This window comes from Melozone crissalis, unplaced genomic scaffold (genome assembly GCF_028551555.1).
Source record: "Melozone crissalis strain CALT ecotype California unplaced genomic scaffold, PUWL_Pcris_2 ptg000027l_1, whole genome shotgun sequence".
NCBI classification, from domain to species: Eukaryota; Metazoa; Chordata; class Aves; order Passeriformes; family Passerellidae; genus Melozone; species Melozone crissalis.
Window position 1 is genome coordinate 2,144,543 of NW_026535805.1, and position 19,237 is coordinate 2,163,779.

The window sequence follows — 19,237 nt, forward strand, 5'->3', positions numbered from 1 at the left end:
GGAACTCAAGGCCTCCCTTGAATGAGCTCAACTGCATTTAAGGAGATTCTGGTGATCAGTCTAAAAAAAGCACATTAGACATGTTTAAGGAAGCAAAGCACAATTCCTTTGTTATCTCTGGCATCAGTGGAAAGAGGTGTATTTTCCCAGGGTGTCCATCAGACAAATGCCCTGCAGGGCATTTCAGATGCCCCTCGTGAAATTAGCATCAGTCAAGAAAAGTACCCACTGACTCTACTTGAAAGAAGAATGATTTATATGATTGTTATTTGTGAATTACGTTCTCACAAAGTGTTGATTCTGTCAGGTCCTGAAAGTTTGTCAAACAGATCACTTGCTTAGTGACATTGACATCTTCATTGTAGAAATGCTCCTTAATATTTTGTTTGTTGCCTAAATATTTACTGACTGTCATGACCCTTTTCATCTACCTGTAACAAAACTAAAGTCAATTTTCTACAGCAACAATAGACATAGCTTTACTCTGGACAGCTCTGTCTGCATTGTGTTGACCATCTTCATTTTCAAAGTCCTGTACACCATTACCCTCTCACTTCTAGCCCAGTAACTTTAAACCTAAAAAAATCTAGTTTTATTATCCAGTGGTAGAGAACTGTCTAATTTTCTTATTATATCTGCATTTAATGTCTCAGTAATTAACCTTAGATGCTAACAATCGTGATTTAGTTCTCACTGACTAGTACCCATGCGTAGAAGATCCTTTGGAACCTTCCTAAAGTTCTTGGAGTTCAGGTAAACTGGATTCAATTCTGTTTTTGCCTCAGGTTTCCTTTATGATGATGGTCCCTTCTCAATACCCAGAATAAGTAGGCTTTCTATTAAGTGGGCCAGCTGTGCCAGGGTTACATTTTTTTCCATATTTAAAGAGGGAATAATAGTATTTTCAGGCTTCTATATAGAAGTCGGTCTTAATTTTTGATAACAGGTATTATTAGACAATTTGTAGCACAGTGGTGCTCTGATCCTGGCTGAGATATTTTTATAATGATCATTAATAATTTGGCAAATAAACACCAACAAAGAACAAAAATACTGTAGCTTCAGTTTCTACAAAACATTCACTTTTTGACTTGTCAGAAGAACTTGTAACACCATCTGCTAGAAATCTTCATCTGAGAACATTGTTCAGGTTATTCTTTCTTTAAAACTGGCCAAATTATTCAGGTTTAAATGAACTCTTCTTTTTTTTAAAAGTGTGCAGTGAGCAAAAGGGGAGACACAATAACATAATGACAATACAGTGGAGTTACTATAAAACATATGGGAGAAGATGTTGGAGGAATAGTGACTTAAGAATAAGCAGAGAAAGATGCGGATTTAAAACAAAAGCAATTTCTTGCAAATCTCTCACAAAAGAGCAGAATAATAATTTTTTGAGTGATGAAATCCATTGCTTCAGCGTTAAATTTATGGGGAACATCTGTTGTGGCATCTGGCAAGTACTGTCACGATACTGTGGCAAGCAGCAGCATAATGCTACATATAAAAGTCTATGGTCCTGCTTTATTCTGCCCTTGCAGTACTGGGGATATTCCCACACTGAGTCTCAGATAAGCCCACATAAGCACTCACTTCATAAATGAACAGTAGAGCTGATTCAGGCTAAGCAGGGGAAATCTCATTTCTCTAGAATGGGAGAATTACCGAAACAACAGATGTGATTAGCCCTGGTGCATCTTTCAGTGGCAGCTCTTTGGCTCAAACATGCACTTGTTTGAGGAATACCAAATGTCCATTTGTAACTGCACGGATAAAGTCCCATCTGCGTTTTGCTCTTTCCTATCTGGTGACCTGTAAATTTCTATGTCCAAGGCAATGCCTCTCTGCCCAGGTCAGATATATATATTGAAATGATCAAAGTTCTCATCAAATCATATTTTATACCCCTCTTCCTGTTGCAGGAGTTATTCATTCAGCTTGTTTTCTTTGGGGTTGAGGGTGTGCCTTTTCCTGGGGTGGGGGGGGGGGAGCAGGAAAGGGTGATGTTAATAATTTAGGGCTTTTCCTGAGATGAATTTCAGGCTATGAGTTTATTGGTTTAAATTCTTTCTGAGATCTTTAACATCCCCAAACCAGGAATTTGGGTAAAGCTGTAGAAATGTCTCCTCTCATCTCACCAGTCACTCATCCATCTTCTGTGTAAAAGCATAAAACCTTTCTGCTTCCACACAGGTGAGAGAAGGACTAAGGAAGAAATAATTTCCCCATTTGTTTGACTGATAGCAACCAGCTCTGACAAAAAAGTCAGAAACTGAAAAACCAGTTATTCCTTTTGTAATTCATTTAGGAGCAGGCACCAGTTCAACCCTAGCAAGACCTTTTGGCCCTCCCAGGAAGAGAAGGAGACAGAGGAAAAACAAACATGTGGAGATAAACAGCAGACTGTGGAGCACAACAAAAGGCAAGGGCTGTGGGGAATTGCAGGGTCAGGAATGGAGCAATATGGAGAGGAGCACTCGTGTCAGGGTCCCACGTCTCCAGAAGGGGTTCAAGGAGTTGGTGGCAGCTGCCCAGGAGTGCTGCGCCCTGGGGATGGGGCAGCAAGGGGCCGGGGACAGGGCTGCGAGCAACAGGGCTCCCCCATCCCATTGTGATTCTGCTTCCTCTTCCCAGGGATGTGAGCAACCAGCTCAGCTGGAGCCAGGAGAAAACTGATGGAAAGTCTCTGGTGATTTGCAGGGTTTTATTCTGAAAGGTTAGACATGACAACATCAAAAGTATTGCTCCAAACTGGACTGGGAGAGTATCTCAGAAACAGTTTAAGCTGTAATTTCAGACTAGCCTGCAATGTCCCCAGCAGAATAGAAAGAGACTTTCACGATGAGAAAACAAACAAACAAACAAGCAGTTAGAGAAAAGAAGCTGTTTTCCATATTTTGCTTGGAGGCAACAGACGTTTATCATACCTCTTTTGGCAGAACTAACTCTTGGCTCAGAGCAAAGCAAAACTTTCCATGGAGAGTGAATGGTGCTACTGACCCAGACACAGAGGTGTGGGAATATATGGGCTAATCCAAGCTGTCTCCAACCAGGATGCTTTACTGAGGAGGCAGGAGGCAGCTGCTGCTTTGTAAGGGCTTTGTGGCAAGCGGATTTTTTTTTTTTTTAGTTTCTGTACAGAGGGGTTTTCCCCCATGCCTGGGTCTCAAAGGAACAGCCGCCACACGATTAATAAATGACAACAGTGATCACTCTTGAAAGCTCAGCCCCAGCCTGGCTGTGGAGCCTCTGCCAGCACTCTGAGCCATGGAAGGCCAGAGGATAATGTTGGCTGAGTCAAATGGCTCTTGAGGGATTTACAGAGTGGATTATGCTTGAAAAGGGAATCCTCTTTTATGTCTACTCTGGGGAAATAAATGCTAGGCAGTGTTCAAGGTTGCTCCGACTTGGACAAGTTTTCTGAAAGTGAAAGCAGAACCAAATTCTTGTTGTTCCCTCAAGATACTCCAGCAAAGTCTCAAACCCATGACAATAGAAGTGAAAGAAACCCAAGCTGGTTATTTATCGTAATGGCATTGGGTGGAACCAAGCCTGAGTTAAACAGAGAATGTTCTGTTCTTGTCTGTATTCATTTTATTTTGTTAGTTGCCGCTGAAGTTACTGCATGGCTTTCAGCACCACATCTATAATGTGATGAACATTTGTCCTGTCATTGTTTCCTACTTTAACTGTCTCTTTGAGAGAAAAGATATTTAGAGTAATGTAGTTTGGGTAGAATTTTACTCTGAGGACTGTAAGGAGGAGGCAGATAAAAAAAAAATTTCTCTTTCTCTTTTTAATATACCTGCTTCTCCTATGTTTGTTTCAGGGAAGAAAAGGGCAGATTGTATCTAATACAGGGCACACACACAAATTAATTTTATCTGGGGAGTACAGCAAAAAAAAAATTGACAATGGCCTGTATGTTTAAGAGAATATTTAGAATCTATACATATGGACATCAGCAATAAAATTATATATTTGGAAGTTGCATAATTGAAAAACAGCTGAAATCAAACAAGTGAAGTGAGCTTCTGATTCTGAAATACCTAAAGTTTTCCTTATTACTCTATAAAAATAATTTTCAGTCTTAGAACTACCCTTTTCTTCTGCCTGAGTTCGTAGAAAACCACCTTCAAAACTTCTTCTAGATTTTAAAAACTGTTTTTAGAAAAGTTATGCCCAAATGTGTGATTTTAAAATTTTCTTAGCTGGTTATTTTCTTTTTTTGTGTGTGTGTTTTTTGGGGGGGGGGGGGGGCTTTTTGGTTTTTTTTGTTTTGTTTTACCTGTGTTGCTGCTTTACACATTTTTGACAACCCTAAAGCTTTCATAATGTCTGTTTACAAGAAGTTTTGCAAGGTTCTTTCAACTCAATGAAACCCAGTGATAGAAAACTTAACCAGCCCTGACACAGCTGGTTTACCTGTCTACCAATTGTCACTTGCTTATGTCAGCTCAAGAGTCGTGTACTTTCATCCAGATTTAGTGAAATAATTTGGTGGTTTTAAAGATGTGAAGTTAAGATCACGCCTGTGTGTAAGTGTCCTCCTGATTCAGAGTGCAAGTGACTTCTCAGTTGTGAGAAGGAAATTTGTTGGTCTGGGAATGAGGTTTTTAACTTGCAGCCATGTTTTGTTCCCTCATTGCTATCCCACCTCCCCTCTACAGAGGCTGTTATTTTGTGTTAAATATTTGTGTTGTAGCGTCATGCACTTAGGATGTGACTCTGATACCCAGTATGCCAGCACTCCCTGAAGAACTCTATATCCTGTACAATATTAAACGTCTGTATTTTGTTTGGTTCAGGTTCTCACACAAGTGTGAAAAGGAATTTGGAGCTATAAATCACTGCTGGTCAGTCTTTACCTTAAGTGCTAACCACATCCCTGAATCAACAATGTGTTTTCCTTCCTTTCCACAGATGGGCTGACCCTGTGGGCTCACCATGCCTTATTGCACCTAGAAATTCCAGCCACGCTCACTGATTGCATCACCAACCACTCTTCACTGCTGAGCTGAGGAGCCTCTTCCCACATGATTTGCAATCTCACAGCTCAGAGCTTTTGCTCTCCTAGCAGGTCTTGCTTTCAATCAGAAACCCCCAAGCTGGTTAATATAATCCTAATAGTTAAGGTAAAATATTAAAACATTTTCTAATTACTTCCTACCCATTTCCTATGGCTTTGCTTTTAATAACATGGATTTTTATTATTATTATTATTATTGCTTGGTTTCAGACTCATTAATTTTCTGTAATAGGTCTGCTCCATTTCCTTGAACTGTGAGCATGAAGGACATGCATATTCAGCTCAGGTGATGAAACAATATGAAAACGAGATGATATAGAAAAAGTTGAAAATGTCACTTGTTCAGTCAGTGCTGCTCCATGGATTTCCAGGATAGCCTGTTCTACCTCACAGGGCAATTACCCTCCACATATTTTGCAGAGCACTGCAGAGAGGGATCAGTGCTTTAAAGGGATCAGTGCCAAATATTGACTCAGCTTATGCTTTCATGCAACAGACAGGAGATGCTTCCCTCAGAGGCATCCCAAACTAGTATTGGCTCTCTGCAGCGCAGTCACCTCAAGGAAAGCACATTTTTTAGAGGGAGAAGTTGAACAAGATGATGATAAGACACATGGAAACAAGAATATCTCAGGGAAATTAATCTCCAAGTGAGTAAAGCTGGTTTGCAAGCAACTCAAAAAATCTCAGAAGGATTCCCCTTCGTAAGCCAAGCAGGAAGAGTCACCAGAGGCATTATCTGAGGGCAAGCAGCAGGCAGACAGCCAGCAGCTTTCCACCCACCATGCTCATGGAGGTGAGTCAGTTGTTTGCTTCCTCAGAGCTTTTGTGAGTGATTAACACATAAGCTCCTTTCATCATTGATTTATGCTCTTCCTCTGCAGCTGATTGGATAACCCCTTTCTTCCGCTGGTGTAACTCTGTCTCATCCCACTGATTTCAGACCTCATCTTTGAAATGTGAAGTTCATTTTCTTCTATGGCTATGGCTGGTTTAATTATTTAGCTCTTGCATTCTGTTTTTAAATTTTTGTGTGTAGTTTTGGAGCTCTTTAAAGGAGGGTATTTTATGTTTCTGAGTATTCAGTCACTCCCTTTCTTACACATAACTTGTGTAACTCTTTTCTCTAACTCCTTTCTCTAAGATTGTCTAGTCCTAACTCTTCCTTGCTTTCTCCTGAGCTCCTGTCATCATTCCCCCCTTTCCTTGGCTACAATATCTTTCCCACAGTACAATCACTGGCACTGTGTACAAGCTCTTGCAAATAGCTAACACAGAAAACACATTGCCTGTCTTTGCCCTTCTATCCTTTGGCTACTATAAACTGGCATTTTGCTTGCATTTTTCACCTTTTTTTTTTCCTTTTTTTTTTTTCATCTTCTTTTTAGCACAGCTGTGCAGCTGGCTGCTGGCTTCAATTATTTTTCTATTTTTCCACAATAACTCCCAGGTCTTTTTCCAGAGAATGGTGCTTGATGGCTATTTAATTCAACACACACAATAGTTCTTGCATCAGTTTCTTGCTTGCAGACAAATTACTTGATGTGTGCTAATATTGAACTACATTTACCACCTGCTGACTCAGATCATCTCAAATGATCCAAAGACTCTTGACTTCAGTTCCACTGTTACTTGCATTCTGTCCACTCCTAATGCTGGTATTATATTCCACTCCAAAGGTTTCTTTTTAGGACACCTCTGCAGAATTGTTTACACACATTATCTCCCTTAACATTTCCTCCTTTCCAACAGCTTCTGACCCCTGGGACAGGCTGAAGGTCTCTGTACATTAGTTCTGAATGGTTTATAGCCATGACAAAGGAGAAGTGTGAATATCAGGCAGGCTGAATACAGGTTCTTCCTTTTGAAAAATTAAAAATTGAGAGAGCATACTTTTCAAAAGGACTTAAAAGCAGAAAAAATGAGTGAAGCAACTGTGAATAACTCCTGAGAAAATGCTGCTCAGGGGTCTCACTGTGAATGCACTTTGTCCGAGCCATTAGGAATTCATGATTCTGGAAATGTTGGGACATAAAGGCAATCAATGCACACTTCACTTCCAATGTGCAAATGTATTTGAAATAATATCAGTCCCTTTAAGTACTCTGAAAAGAATGGCATTAGTTAAATGCTTTTTTGTGCCAGTGGAACATTTTTGAGGGTTCCTACCTCATCTTGCAGCAGTTAAATCAGATCTTACCAGGATGCTTCTGTAAAGGGAATGACAGTGGGTCAAAGCAGAGTCCTCCTAGATAAAATAGTGATGATCCCTAATCCCTTGGGCACCTGATTGCAGGGCATCTGGTTTCAGTACTACATCCCTTTGCATCCCTTTTGAGTGGGGTTTGGCCCTTTTTCAAAAGCTATAAGCCCCTGCTTTGCTTTACTTCAAAACAAAACAACCCAGGATAAAATCAGCAAAATGTCTGAAGTCTGAAGGAAGAAACACCAAGACTGGAGATATAAAACATTCAGTTAGAATGAGGAAAGATTTGCCAAAATTACCTGGATATCTGAAAATAAAGTTACCATTTCAGCCAAGGGACAGTATTTCAAAGCATTACGAAGAAACAGCAATTTGTGACTTCAATATCCCAGTCCTTTAGACCTTTTCTGGCAGTGCTGGGAAAACATTTCCTACATACTTTCAGTCTTATCATGGAAAGTCAGACAGCTCAGGATCACATGGGTTGATAAGTTTTCAACCAAATAAGAGTCAGAAATGTAAAAGCAAAACACCCTGGGAAAATTTCCCTGGTCTCACATTTATGAGAAAATATAGTACATTCCCCTGTCCAGTCTATAATTAAGATGAAAGGCATATTTCCATATAATTTGCGATTCAGTGCCATGGTTTGCATTCCATGTGGACTGCATCATCTTGTTTCTTCTAATGCAATGAAACAAAACAAAAAAAATGAAATTGGGCTTGCTAGTCAAAGAGGATGCATTACTACAGTTCAGGCTGTTTTTAAGTCTGAGGAAACAAAGCCACTTGAAATGCTACCTTTTCATAAGAATTGAAATGTACTGCCTCTGCAAAAGTGTGACTTCTTCATAAAAAAAAAAATAAGTGCCCTGGTTTGAAATATTTTCTGATGTGTCTTTCTCTCCCTACTACCAGACAGGCAGAGAAAGACAAAAAAGCCAGTAAAGATATCCTTACCCTTCATGCCTCCAACCACATTTTAGCTCTCCATGGCTGTCTCTGGGTCATAACATGGATGTGCGGGATTGTCTAAATGTGTTAAATTCAGCATTTAACTCTGTGCAGGTCTGACTTACCATGCCTAGTGTCATCCAAGTGACGACCAAAAGAGCCTCTTTTTCTGAGATTAGAAATACATCATGAGTGAGAAACACACGGAAGCCCTGACCAACTGAAAAAGGTTTAAAAATTATTCTGCTTCTGCTGCAGTTCCACTGACTTTAGTGGAGTTCAGGAAATCTGGACACTTAAGTGAATCATAAGTAATTTAGGAGTTCTTGAGTAGACCTTCCGCTGGGAGATGTCTGTACTTTCTAACCCTATTTGCAATAGATATGGAAAAGGAACAGTCTTTCTCATGGTAAACCAGTATATCTATTTTTTTTCCAAGCTGGGATGAAGAATAGCAGAAGACACTTCCAGGTAAACTACCCAAAAGAAAATAATTTAAAAAATTTTTGAACCTCAAACACATGTTTTATGCTGAGGCCTGTGCTGATAACTCTTTTTATATAAGTTTGCTTGTCCATCATTATAGGAGTCTGAATCCCAAGGAGATGTGTGCTCAAAGTCAGACGTCTGGTCATAGTTCTGTGGGAAATACAAATGTCACGACACGTGGAGAAACCATGGAGCCCTTCAAACACAGATTTTTCCATGCAGATCCACCAGTTCTACTGGGGGCCCACTTGAGCCAGCAAAAATTGGAGATTTTTCAGTGCCTTGAGGGCCTGTGATGATGAAGCTTTACCCCAGCATCCCTAGCTTGGGTAAAAGCATCTCTGAGAGTGGAGAGAAGGGAGAGAAATGCTCCTTGGGCTTCCTTTTGCACAGAGTGAGAACTCAGTGTGCCTTCCCTTGCCCTCACAGCAGCTGCTCTGGAGTTTTAACACTGCATTTTGGCTTGACAACGTTCCCAGCTGAAGAGATTCTCATAGTTTAATTCTTTTTTTGATAGCAATGAAAGAATTTCATTCCTGCACTCCCCCATTATTCCTGTAACTGCAGCTTCCACACCAGGGGTGGTCCATCAGCACCAGGACAAAATGTCCACTCAAAATACAGGAAAGCAGGAGTGTTTGTTAAGAGCTACTACAACACTTTCTGTTGGGTATGTTCTGAGTGGACATTTTCTTCTGATGCTGGTGGCCCACCACTGGCACCAAAGCACTAGGGAAAGGAAAACTGGGGGTGTGCTCTGGAAATTATGCATAATTTACACATCACCACCTGCTGGGTCCCAGAGAAGGGTCAGTGTGTGGCTGTACATCTGCAAGACCAGGCCAAAGAATGAAAAATTTTAGAGTTCTCCTGTTGAGAAAGACCAAGTGATTGCACTTCTTTTGCTGGCTGTTGTGGCCAGCAAGGACACTCATTCCTCACTTCTTTCCTCTCCCAGCCTTCTCATGTTTGTCAGGACGATGGATTCAGGCAAAGGTGTCCTGCATATGCCTCTGTGAACAGCAATTTGGTGGACTCAGGAAGGGGAGAGCAGGCAGAGATGTGGAAATGGAGGAGTTGCCTGAGGAAATCTGGTTTCCCACATGAGATCATTCAGGGCATTTATTGTGCAAAGAGCCTGCCTCTAACACCTGTGGTGTCTTTGGACTTATTTCTGGTAAAGGACTGTATAAAGAAAGAACAGATGCAGGATTAGAGGGCAGGACAAGCAATGCTTCCATGCCAATTGGTGCATTGCTTTATTTTGTTGAAATTTTACGCCATTTCAGTGTCTGTGACAGACAAACCTGAGAAGTTTCAGAGTTTAGATTCAGCTTGCGTGTAAGTATTCAGAAGTTTAGATGTTTATCTGAACCACATCTAAACTACGCATAGTAACTTCCTGAGACTCTGTTGGGATGGAAATCTTGTAGGAACAGACTTTCTCGTCACATTTCCAACACTCCTGCTTCCTGTCATGGCAGTGAAAACAGCCGTCCTCATGGTATTTCAACAATTCTTCTTCTAAATGGAAACCAGAAGTGGAGGGGGGTGGAAATATATGAGACCTCTCCAAAGTTCGGAAATCTGCTGCTTTAGTTTCTTTCTAGAAAAATTTAGGGTTCAGAAGATTTTCCCCCAAACAGCTCTATTGAATAGCAAGCACAGAAGAGGAACTGAAAGCTCTATTGAATAAAAGGGGTGAATCAAACCATGTCCCTTTTTTGTATTTTAAAAGCTCCAGAGATATTTGATGGAGTTGAAAGATAGCATAATTGAAACAAACAAAAGAAAACATTTTTTCACATAGCTTATACTTATGACCGCAGAATATTATTGAGGCCAAAAGCTTAACAGGATTTAGGAAGTGATGGGTCATTTATATGGATAATAAAAATATTCACTGTCACTTTGGATACTGTTACATTAAAATATTTGCAAGGGATATAAACTCATCTGCCTCATTGTGTAAGCCAGATTCTAAGTGAAGGCATTAGGGAAACAACTGTGCTGTTACATGCTTTTTAATAATCGCTCTTCTCTTGCATATTCAAGTCACATATCTGATATTAGACAAGCAAAAATATCAGACTAAAAGTAACAACTGCATGTTTTTCTATGTCTTTCCATAGCTCTTTCCATTCCAATTCCTTTCCACTCTCTAAATGTGTTGCATTAGAGAACCAGGATATGGAAGATCCAAGTGGCAGCACTTGGGGTGGTTTCCTTGAGATGTAAGCTTCTGTTTACAATAAATATAATACTTATCACAACAACTCAGCAAGGGCTGAGGATTCCTACTTCTTTAACACAGATTTTCAAAACCCCATATATAGTTCAACTTAGTTCAGGGCTTTGCAGGAGATCTAATTAAAGTATTATAGCAAACTTTTTCAGGCTTTATTCAGGCTTTAGTATTTCATTCCTTGAAGGGGCACTTAAAAAAAAAAAAAAAAAGCTTTTTAAACTTCACAACAGACAGAGAGTTAAAATATGATGTTTAGTCCCAGCTGTATTTGGGAGAAATGAAACAGAACAATTAATAAATGTATAGAGAGCTGTGTGGTGAATCAACAGGAAAGCAGAATTGCAGCTGTGGAATTCAGAATTTATATACCTGTTAGTAATACATTGAATCACAGTATCTCTTTTCTGTACCCATAGATGTATGTAGGTGTGAACATCTGTAACAACAACTCTCAAAGGACAAATTTATTTGACGACAAGAACTGGTCAGAAAAACAGAATTCCTATCTCCAGTGGAAAATGCAGTATTTCAAAACTGGTTTTCATTTGAATCAGAAGTAAAAGTGAAAATATTTGTGTTTCCTCATGAACAAAAGTTTGCTTCAAATTCACAGAAGTGTTTCATTTTGATAGCATCAACTTCATGTGACTTTAATTCTCTTGTTAATACATTTTAAATTAACCATGTTGAAGCACTATGGTATATTATATTTTAATAGCTCAGGTATGGTAAGTAATAGTATATATAATTCACAAAAGACACTGTATAGATTTATTATTAAAATTAAAATTCTAATACAATTTTAAACAATATCAAAGTATTGTTCCTTATCTAAATGAAAACTGTTCATATGATGGTTTTTGGAAGTATTCAAGGCCAGTTTAGATGGGGCTCTGAGCACCTGGTCTAGTGAAAGTGGTTCCTGCCCATGGCAGAATGGTTGGAACTGGATGATCTTTAGAGTGTCTTCCAACCCAGGCCATTCTATGATGTTCAAAATTATACATTCTCAGATTTCTCATAAACAGATATTGCTGATATTGCATACTTGCTTTAAAAATTTTTAAAAGCCTTAAACAAAAACTTGTATTTTCCATCAGAAATAATTTCTACTGTAATACTTTCACCCAGCTTTTCTGAAAGTTCTAAGCCACTTTCTTAATGCAATCACAACTTATATAATTCAGTGGTGAGGAAAGCTAATGCTCTTGTTGTAGTAGAAGCAGTAATGGAGAAGCATTCATTAAAGCAAGAGAAAAATGGAAATGATGATTGCAGATAGCCTCAGGTTACTGTCTGGTACAATAACACAGTTCCCCTTTGCACAGTAATGAGCAAACCAGATGTATCCTGTAACTCTCCTGTAAGGAGTAGGAATAGTTAGCTCAGCAAGGTAGAAAGCTGAATCTCAGTTATCTAGAAAGTTTCTGAACAAAAATGTCCTTTCTCTACATCTTGCTGATTGAAGAAATCTCCTTAGATTATGTACTAACAATTGCAGCCACAGCAACACTGATAACATCTTGGGGCTGATTCATGTTGGTATCCCTCTGAAGTGCTGTCTGATTCTCAGATCATCTGTCTGAGGGCTAAAAAAGCTGTAGCTCATGCGAATCTTTGTCTTAGCTTTTCTCCTTCCCTTTCTGTGTGTATATCTAATCTACATTGATTTATCTACTAATCTGTATATCCATCTAGATATCCATCTATTGATCTGTCTCTATGTATGTCCATGTCTACACGTCCATCTATGTGGAAGACAATTCTTTATATCTGTCTCCCCTTCCTGGTGAAAGGTACTTGGCACAGGCAGACTGGGAAAACAGAGGACTATTTTAAAGACTCCTTCCCCAAACCCAGTTCCTGTGAGGCTTTCCTGAGGCAAGGCACAGTGATTTTGCTTTGTCCTGAGCACAGGTGCTGCTGTCATAGCTGGCAGTGAAGCAGCTGCTTATTTCTGTGACTCTTCAGTGCTTTGGGAGCAATCCGAAGGGTTACAGCAAGGCCAGCTGCAGAGCCCTCTCACCTCTGCAGATCTGCAGCCTGAGAGCTGCCAGTCTGGGCTTGGATAGAAGAGGAAGGAAGTGAATGCTGTCAGGGGAGTGGAAGGGTGGGGAGAGGCAAATTCTGGGCAGGGATTATTACTAGAGGCCGGAGTCACCTGCTGAAGTTGCATTTCCTTGTGGTTGCATCTCTTTTTTAAATAAACAACTGAGGTAAAGGTTCATAGAAATGAACAATTCACAGTAATGTAGGCTATTCGATGTGCAGTGCAGCACTGCATCTGTAGCAATCTGTACCGCAGTGAGACAGTGCATACCTTTAATTAATTATTTGCTGTGACTCTGAAGCTTCTAATTCCATATTTGCTTTGCCATATACCCCTGTGATTTGTCAGCTCCTCCTGCCCTTCACATTCACTTTTCCACCTGATTTCTACTGGAGCTTTATATTGAAGATACCTTTCTACATTTACATTTTAAAAATTTTCCTTCTGTTATACTGTGTTCTCATGATGACATTTAAAGAGAAAGATGGTTGGCAAAAGTAAATGCCACTGTATGTTTCTGTTTCTTGAATTGCACAGTGAGACTAATGTATATCTGAAAACAGTGAAATTGGATGAGGAAAGCAATATCTGAAGGTCTACCCATAAAAATACCTTTCTTTGGAGCTAAACTGAGTTTTAAAAGTAGTTTGATGGAACTAAATCAGTTAATGACAATTCACAGGGGGAAAAAATCTACAGTTTTAAATTTTACATTGGCTAGCAATAGTAAGGAGAAGAGTCTATAAAAATCAGCATAATAACAACAGGAATGGAGCTTGTTTTTGTAGCAATGTTGTTATTTGTTTAAACATTTCAGTATGATAATTCTATAAATTAAAAGACAAAGTAACTGCACCAATTCTCAAGTCTTTAAGGACTGAGAGCAGTTCAAGGTCCATCTTTATATGGCAGTGAATAGAGACTTCACAGTTAAAGTTGAACTGAGATTTCTAGTTAAATCTTCTCAAGGATCATAAAAGTGCAGCATGTAGCATATTCCTATCAAAACTTTATCATTGGTCTGAGTACTGAATGTATTGCCTGAGAATTTTCTATCATATCTTTTAGTTTTTCATGAGTTCTAAATAATTTTAAGATTTTCCATGAAAAATTTGTTAGCCTTTCTAATGGCCTCTCAAAAATATCACAATTACAAATCTTTAAAAAAAAGCCAGCTCCTAAACTGTTACAAAATCCAGAGCACAGCTTATCTTTTCATTCAGTCAGGTAGACAAGACAGCACAAATTCTCCAGAAGAATGGGATTTTATTCTTGGTTGACTGGAGACCAGCATCCTAGTTTGTAAAGTGGAAGGAATGGTCTGTACTTTCTCTCTTGAAGCACTAAGAATACATAGAGTTCTCAAAAGCGACTACCAAAGCAGGGTTTTCCCAGTCACCCAACCTGGTTTGTCCCCTCTTGTAGTTCTGCTGCCTGTCTAAATCTGGAGCCACATCTAATCAGATTTGTGAGGCACCAAGTGTGCCTCTTGCCTACCTACAGATTAACCTTCCAGTTTAGTTCATTCCTAGGGAGCTGGGGCTGTTTAGCTCAAAGGAGAGTTATTTTTCAAGGACCTGACAGCAGTGCCCATTACCTATGGGGAGGGTGCAAGAAGACAGTGCATATCCAGCACCTTCCCATGATGGCAAGGTGAGTCAACGCATGTGTGTCAACATATGTGAGTGAACACTCTGAAACAGAGAGTTCAGCCTGCTTGTTAAGAATATTTTTCACTATGAGGACAGGTTAGGCAGTGAAATAAGCTGTCCAGAAAGATTGTGCAACCTCCATCTCTGTGAGGTTTGAAGATTCAATTGAATAAAGCCATAAATAACCCAACTGTGCTGAATCAATAACCCTGCTGCCTACAGGTGGCAGAACTAAATTATGGCCCTCCAACCTGAGTTGTCCTACGATCCTATGTCTTCCACATCTCAGAGCTTTTTATTTTACTCTTTAAGAAACTATATTTTTTTTAGCATAATATCGTATGAATCTCTTTGAATAATGAGTAACATAGGAATAAATTAATTTTGGCAAAATATTATTGCCTGAGAATGGACTACACTTAGGACTTAAACTTACAATGGGAGAAAGTAGGTTTGATATTTTGCAAGGGCTGTTACCTCACTAACTCAAAGTCTGCAGTGTTCTTCTTCCAGCTCATCTAGTCCAATGGTAACTACACAGAAGGACATGACTTATCCTGTAGCTGTAAAAAATACAGTTAAAAGGCATGATACAACTATATTTTATGTCTCAGTGCCTGTTGTCAAATGACTTTGTAAAAACAAAAAAAGTCAATATCTCCTTGAAGAGTCCCTCTTTATCTTCCTCTTCTAGCTGCCCTGTATTATTTTCATCTAAGAGATCTCCCTGCCCCTTCTGCACTGTAAGATTACATTGGCTTTGAGGAACAGTAGGCTTAGTTTTGTTTGTGCTATTTGGCAGCTGGTCTCAAAGATGTCACATCAGGCAAAACCAAAACATACTACTTTTGTCTACTCAGAACTCAAGTCCTGGACAGCATCTGAAAACTTTTCTCAGAAATGAAATTATTTCACCATTCTGACTTTGTTTATAACTTTTGTATAAGCATTCATTTATCCAAAAGCCAAAAAATGTTGAAATTCATGGAAGGAAAGAATATATATTACTTTTTGTGTGTTGTAGTTCCATTTCATTTTAAAAGGATATTTTCTCCTAAAGCAGGGAGTTACCCTGCATTCATATTTCTCTCATAGATTCACATAGAATTTTTGACCATATTTTATACAGGCTTATGTATAAAAAAAGGATTGCATCAAAAAGAAGAAACCATGTGCTGGTTTTGTAGGCATTTTCTTTGCATTCAGGCATGCTCACCTAATCTTTATCTGAAACATCAACCTGAGAAATCCTAAAGCAGATCTTTACAGAAAAATATAATATACTGATGGAGAGAAAGTGGTCCCAGAAGAAGGAATATGCAAACACAACTGTAGAGTTTTTGAGCTCGCAGAGAACAGAGGAGCATTCAGAAATCATGATCAGTTTTCGGTCATGAATATCTTGTAAAACTGGAGTGAGTCATGTTATCTTCGAGCACATGAAGCTAACAATTTTCTAGTGGTTCTTTCTTCTCAGCTATGGAGAGCACTCTTGAAAAAGCTAAAATAAGAAATAATGAAACAATTTGCAAGGATAAAAGGAGAGTACTTGAAATTTATCCATTCTAGCTGATAGATTTTCCCTCTGATTATGGTCAGTAAAAATGTCTTTCTTAGGACTTATCCTGAAGTGCTGCTGTAGGTATCCTTTGAGCTAAAATAGCCCAAACCCCAAAGGGTCAGTTAGATTATAATTTGTACAGAGTACTTTGAAATGCCGCAGTTTATTTATCTAACTCTCACTTAATATGAGCTTTTTGAAAATAAGATGCCTTATTGTCATATTGAAACGGGAAAAAAAGAGGACCAATTTTTCCTTAATTTTTTTTTCATAGTCTTATGAAACTACACAGATGTCTTAAAGGTGACCTACTGAATACTGAAGTGAGAATTTTTCCATTAAGAATGACAGGCATTTGATTTGATGCCTTCTCCATATGCACAACACCAGGGAGAAAACAAGCCCTCTAGATTCTTAAAAAACTGGTGGAACACTCTTTTTCTATGTTTTATAGCTTGGAGAGAGAGCATATCCCATAGAAACACCATCCATCATTCCTAAGTTACTGGGGATCTGCACTACTCTACCATCTACTCAGAGCTGTGGTTACAAGAAACAGTGGAGTCTAAGAAATTTAAAACCTGACCTTCACCTGGTATAAATTGACAGATTCTATTGAAATCAGTGCCAATTTCTCGCCTGTGATTTATTTTTTGAGCAGAATGTTTAAGTTTAAAGGGGGCATTTGAAATTCAATGTTCAGTTTCAGAAGCACCTACCCATATGAAAATGTTTGTGTAAATTAGAAATAAACAACTACGCAAACTTGCATATGTTTTCATCTGTTTTCCTTTCCATCTGTACATTTTCAAATAAACTCTTTGGGATTTGAGGATTCATTACCAGCTGAGAAAAACTGACACCCTGAAGACTGGTCTATTTAATCCAAAATCCATTATCCCAGAGAAGCTTCTTCTTTGCTTGCATCTCCACTAAAAAATTGAGGCTACGTGTCAGAATGGATGCAAGGATTTTGTTGGTGCTGGCTGGCTGGTTTCAGTTTACAGAGGATGTTTCTAGGGAGATAGTGCCCTGCGTGTCGCCAGCAGGCTCATTTGGCTCGTCTAGCAGCAGTTCATTTTGTTTACAAGTACAAGATTACAGCAGGGGGTAGCAGCAGAATTTAGAGACGCGCGGGAAAGGAAGAAGCTGCAGCCGAAACGACTTGGTACCCTAAGCAACACAAACAACAACAACCAGAGAAGCAGAGCCAGGCAGGAGTTGGGCTGTCCAGGACACTCTCCTGATGCAGTGCATAGCAGCTATGAGCATTCAGGCAGCAGAACTGTCTTCGTCCAACCAGGGGAGAAAAAACAACAACGCTGCTGGGAACCGCAGGGACGCGGAGAGCTCTCTTTCCCAGGGTGAGGGCTGCTGCATACCACACCCAGCATCAAGTGTTTTGAAACCAACAACAAAGCCCTGCACAACAAAGGAAGAGCAGCTATAACACTAATAATGCTAAAATAAGAAGGGTTTGGCAGCTTCCTCTGAGAATGTATACAACATGCAATGATGCCAAGCTATCTTGGCCAAAACAATGGATGGCAAGAGCTCTGTGAATCATTTCACAGCAGAACACCTTCTGCTTTTATTTGGTTCTGTTGTGTGTGTTCCAGTGGGATACCAAACAGCCCCACAACAGGTTTTTCCAACACCTTTTATGTCTAATTGTATTTTTGTTAACTATCTATAACAATCAATTTTACTTATAATTTGAACTTTGCTGCTATTAGGCTACCCAGACACATTTCATCTTTTAATTCACACAGTGAGCTGCATAAAAATATCTAGATTTATTAATATATAAAAAAGCTAGCTGATGCCAATATCCACCTGTATACCTTTGGAAACATTTTTGGTCAGCTCAAAAGGTTAGACATTCACTTGTGTGCATGTGCATTGCAAGCAAACATAGAGAAATGTGACTGAGTCTGAAATTAATTTAAAAGGCAAATGAATATGTCCAGAACAGCACAACAGGTACATTCTTAGATAAGTTTAACAAGGTGTTTAAATTCTTTGTAAAACCAGTGTGGAATTAGACTTAAAGCTAAACTTATGATTAAGTATTTTATTGAATCATGACCCATTTGCAGGAGCATTTGTGGGGAGACTTTTTTGCTTTTTAGCCAACTCCGCTTATTAAATTACAGTTTCTGCACAGCCATATTTTTATTTTCTATATTTTAGGTTCATTTTAAAATGACAGGCCATAAAAGATTTCATTTTTCTTTAGAAAAGTCCGAACCCAGCAGCTCTCAGGAGCTGTTGATTTATGGTGTCCTGCCTTCACAATCTTGCAATGAGCATTTGTTCTGATGATGTGATGTTTGTGATTTCATATCCTGCTGTGGAGCTTCAGTGTGAGAAGGCGTATTTTGGAACTAAGATGAACTGGAATGTTGCCTCACCTACTCATGCAGTTTCAGGTCCAATGAATTGATTTAATCTCTTGCTCTTAATAAAAAACAGTTGTTATTTTTCTTACTCTCCACTGGATTCATAGTGGAATGAATCTACATGCATCTACAGTGGTGTGAGGAAAAAATATATGAAAATACGTGTGTAAGTGTAACAAAAATGTTCATTGTGGCAAAACTGGCTGTCAACAATGTTTAACTATCAGAACATTAAATAATTTTAATACCTAGTCTTATCTATTTATCCATTAATTGCACAGAGAATGGCTGTAACTAGATATGACATCTACAGCTATCCGGTCAGAATTCCCCTTGTTGCAGCTTGTGCCCACGTTGTCAGTGTGTTTCACTGAGTTCATGTCTACCTTGTCTGTACTCTTCCCTTCCTTAGCTAAAGAGAAAAAAGAGATATTCAATCACCCTTTTCCTGATCAGACTGAATAAATGCTGTTCCCAGCCTCTTCTCATACATCATGTGTTCCAGATCTCTTGTCACCTTGGTGACCTCCCCTTGCCTCACTACTGTACATCCCTGTCTTTCTTGCAGGGAAAGTAACAGAGAACATATTTCACACTCTTACTGAAAAGTGGAGACTATGAATGAAACAAATTGGGCAAACATTTG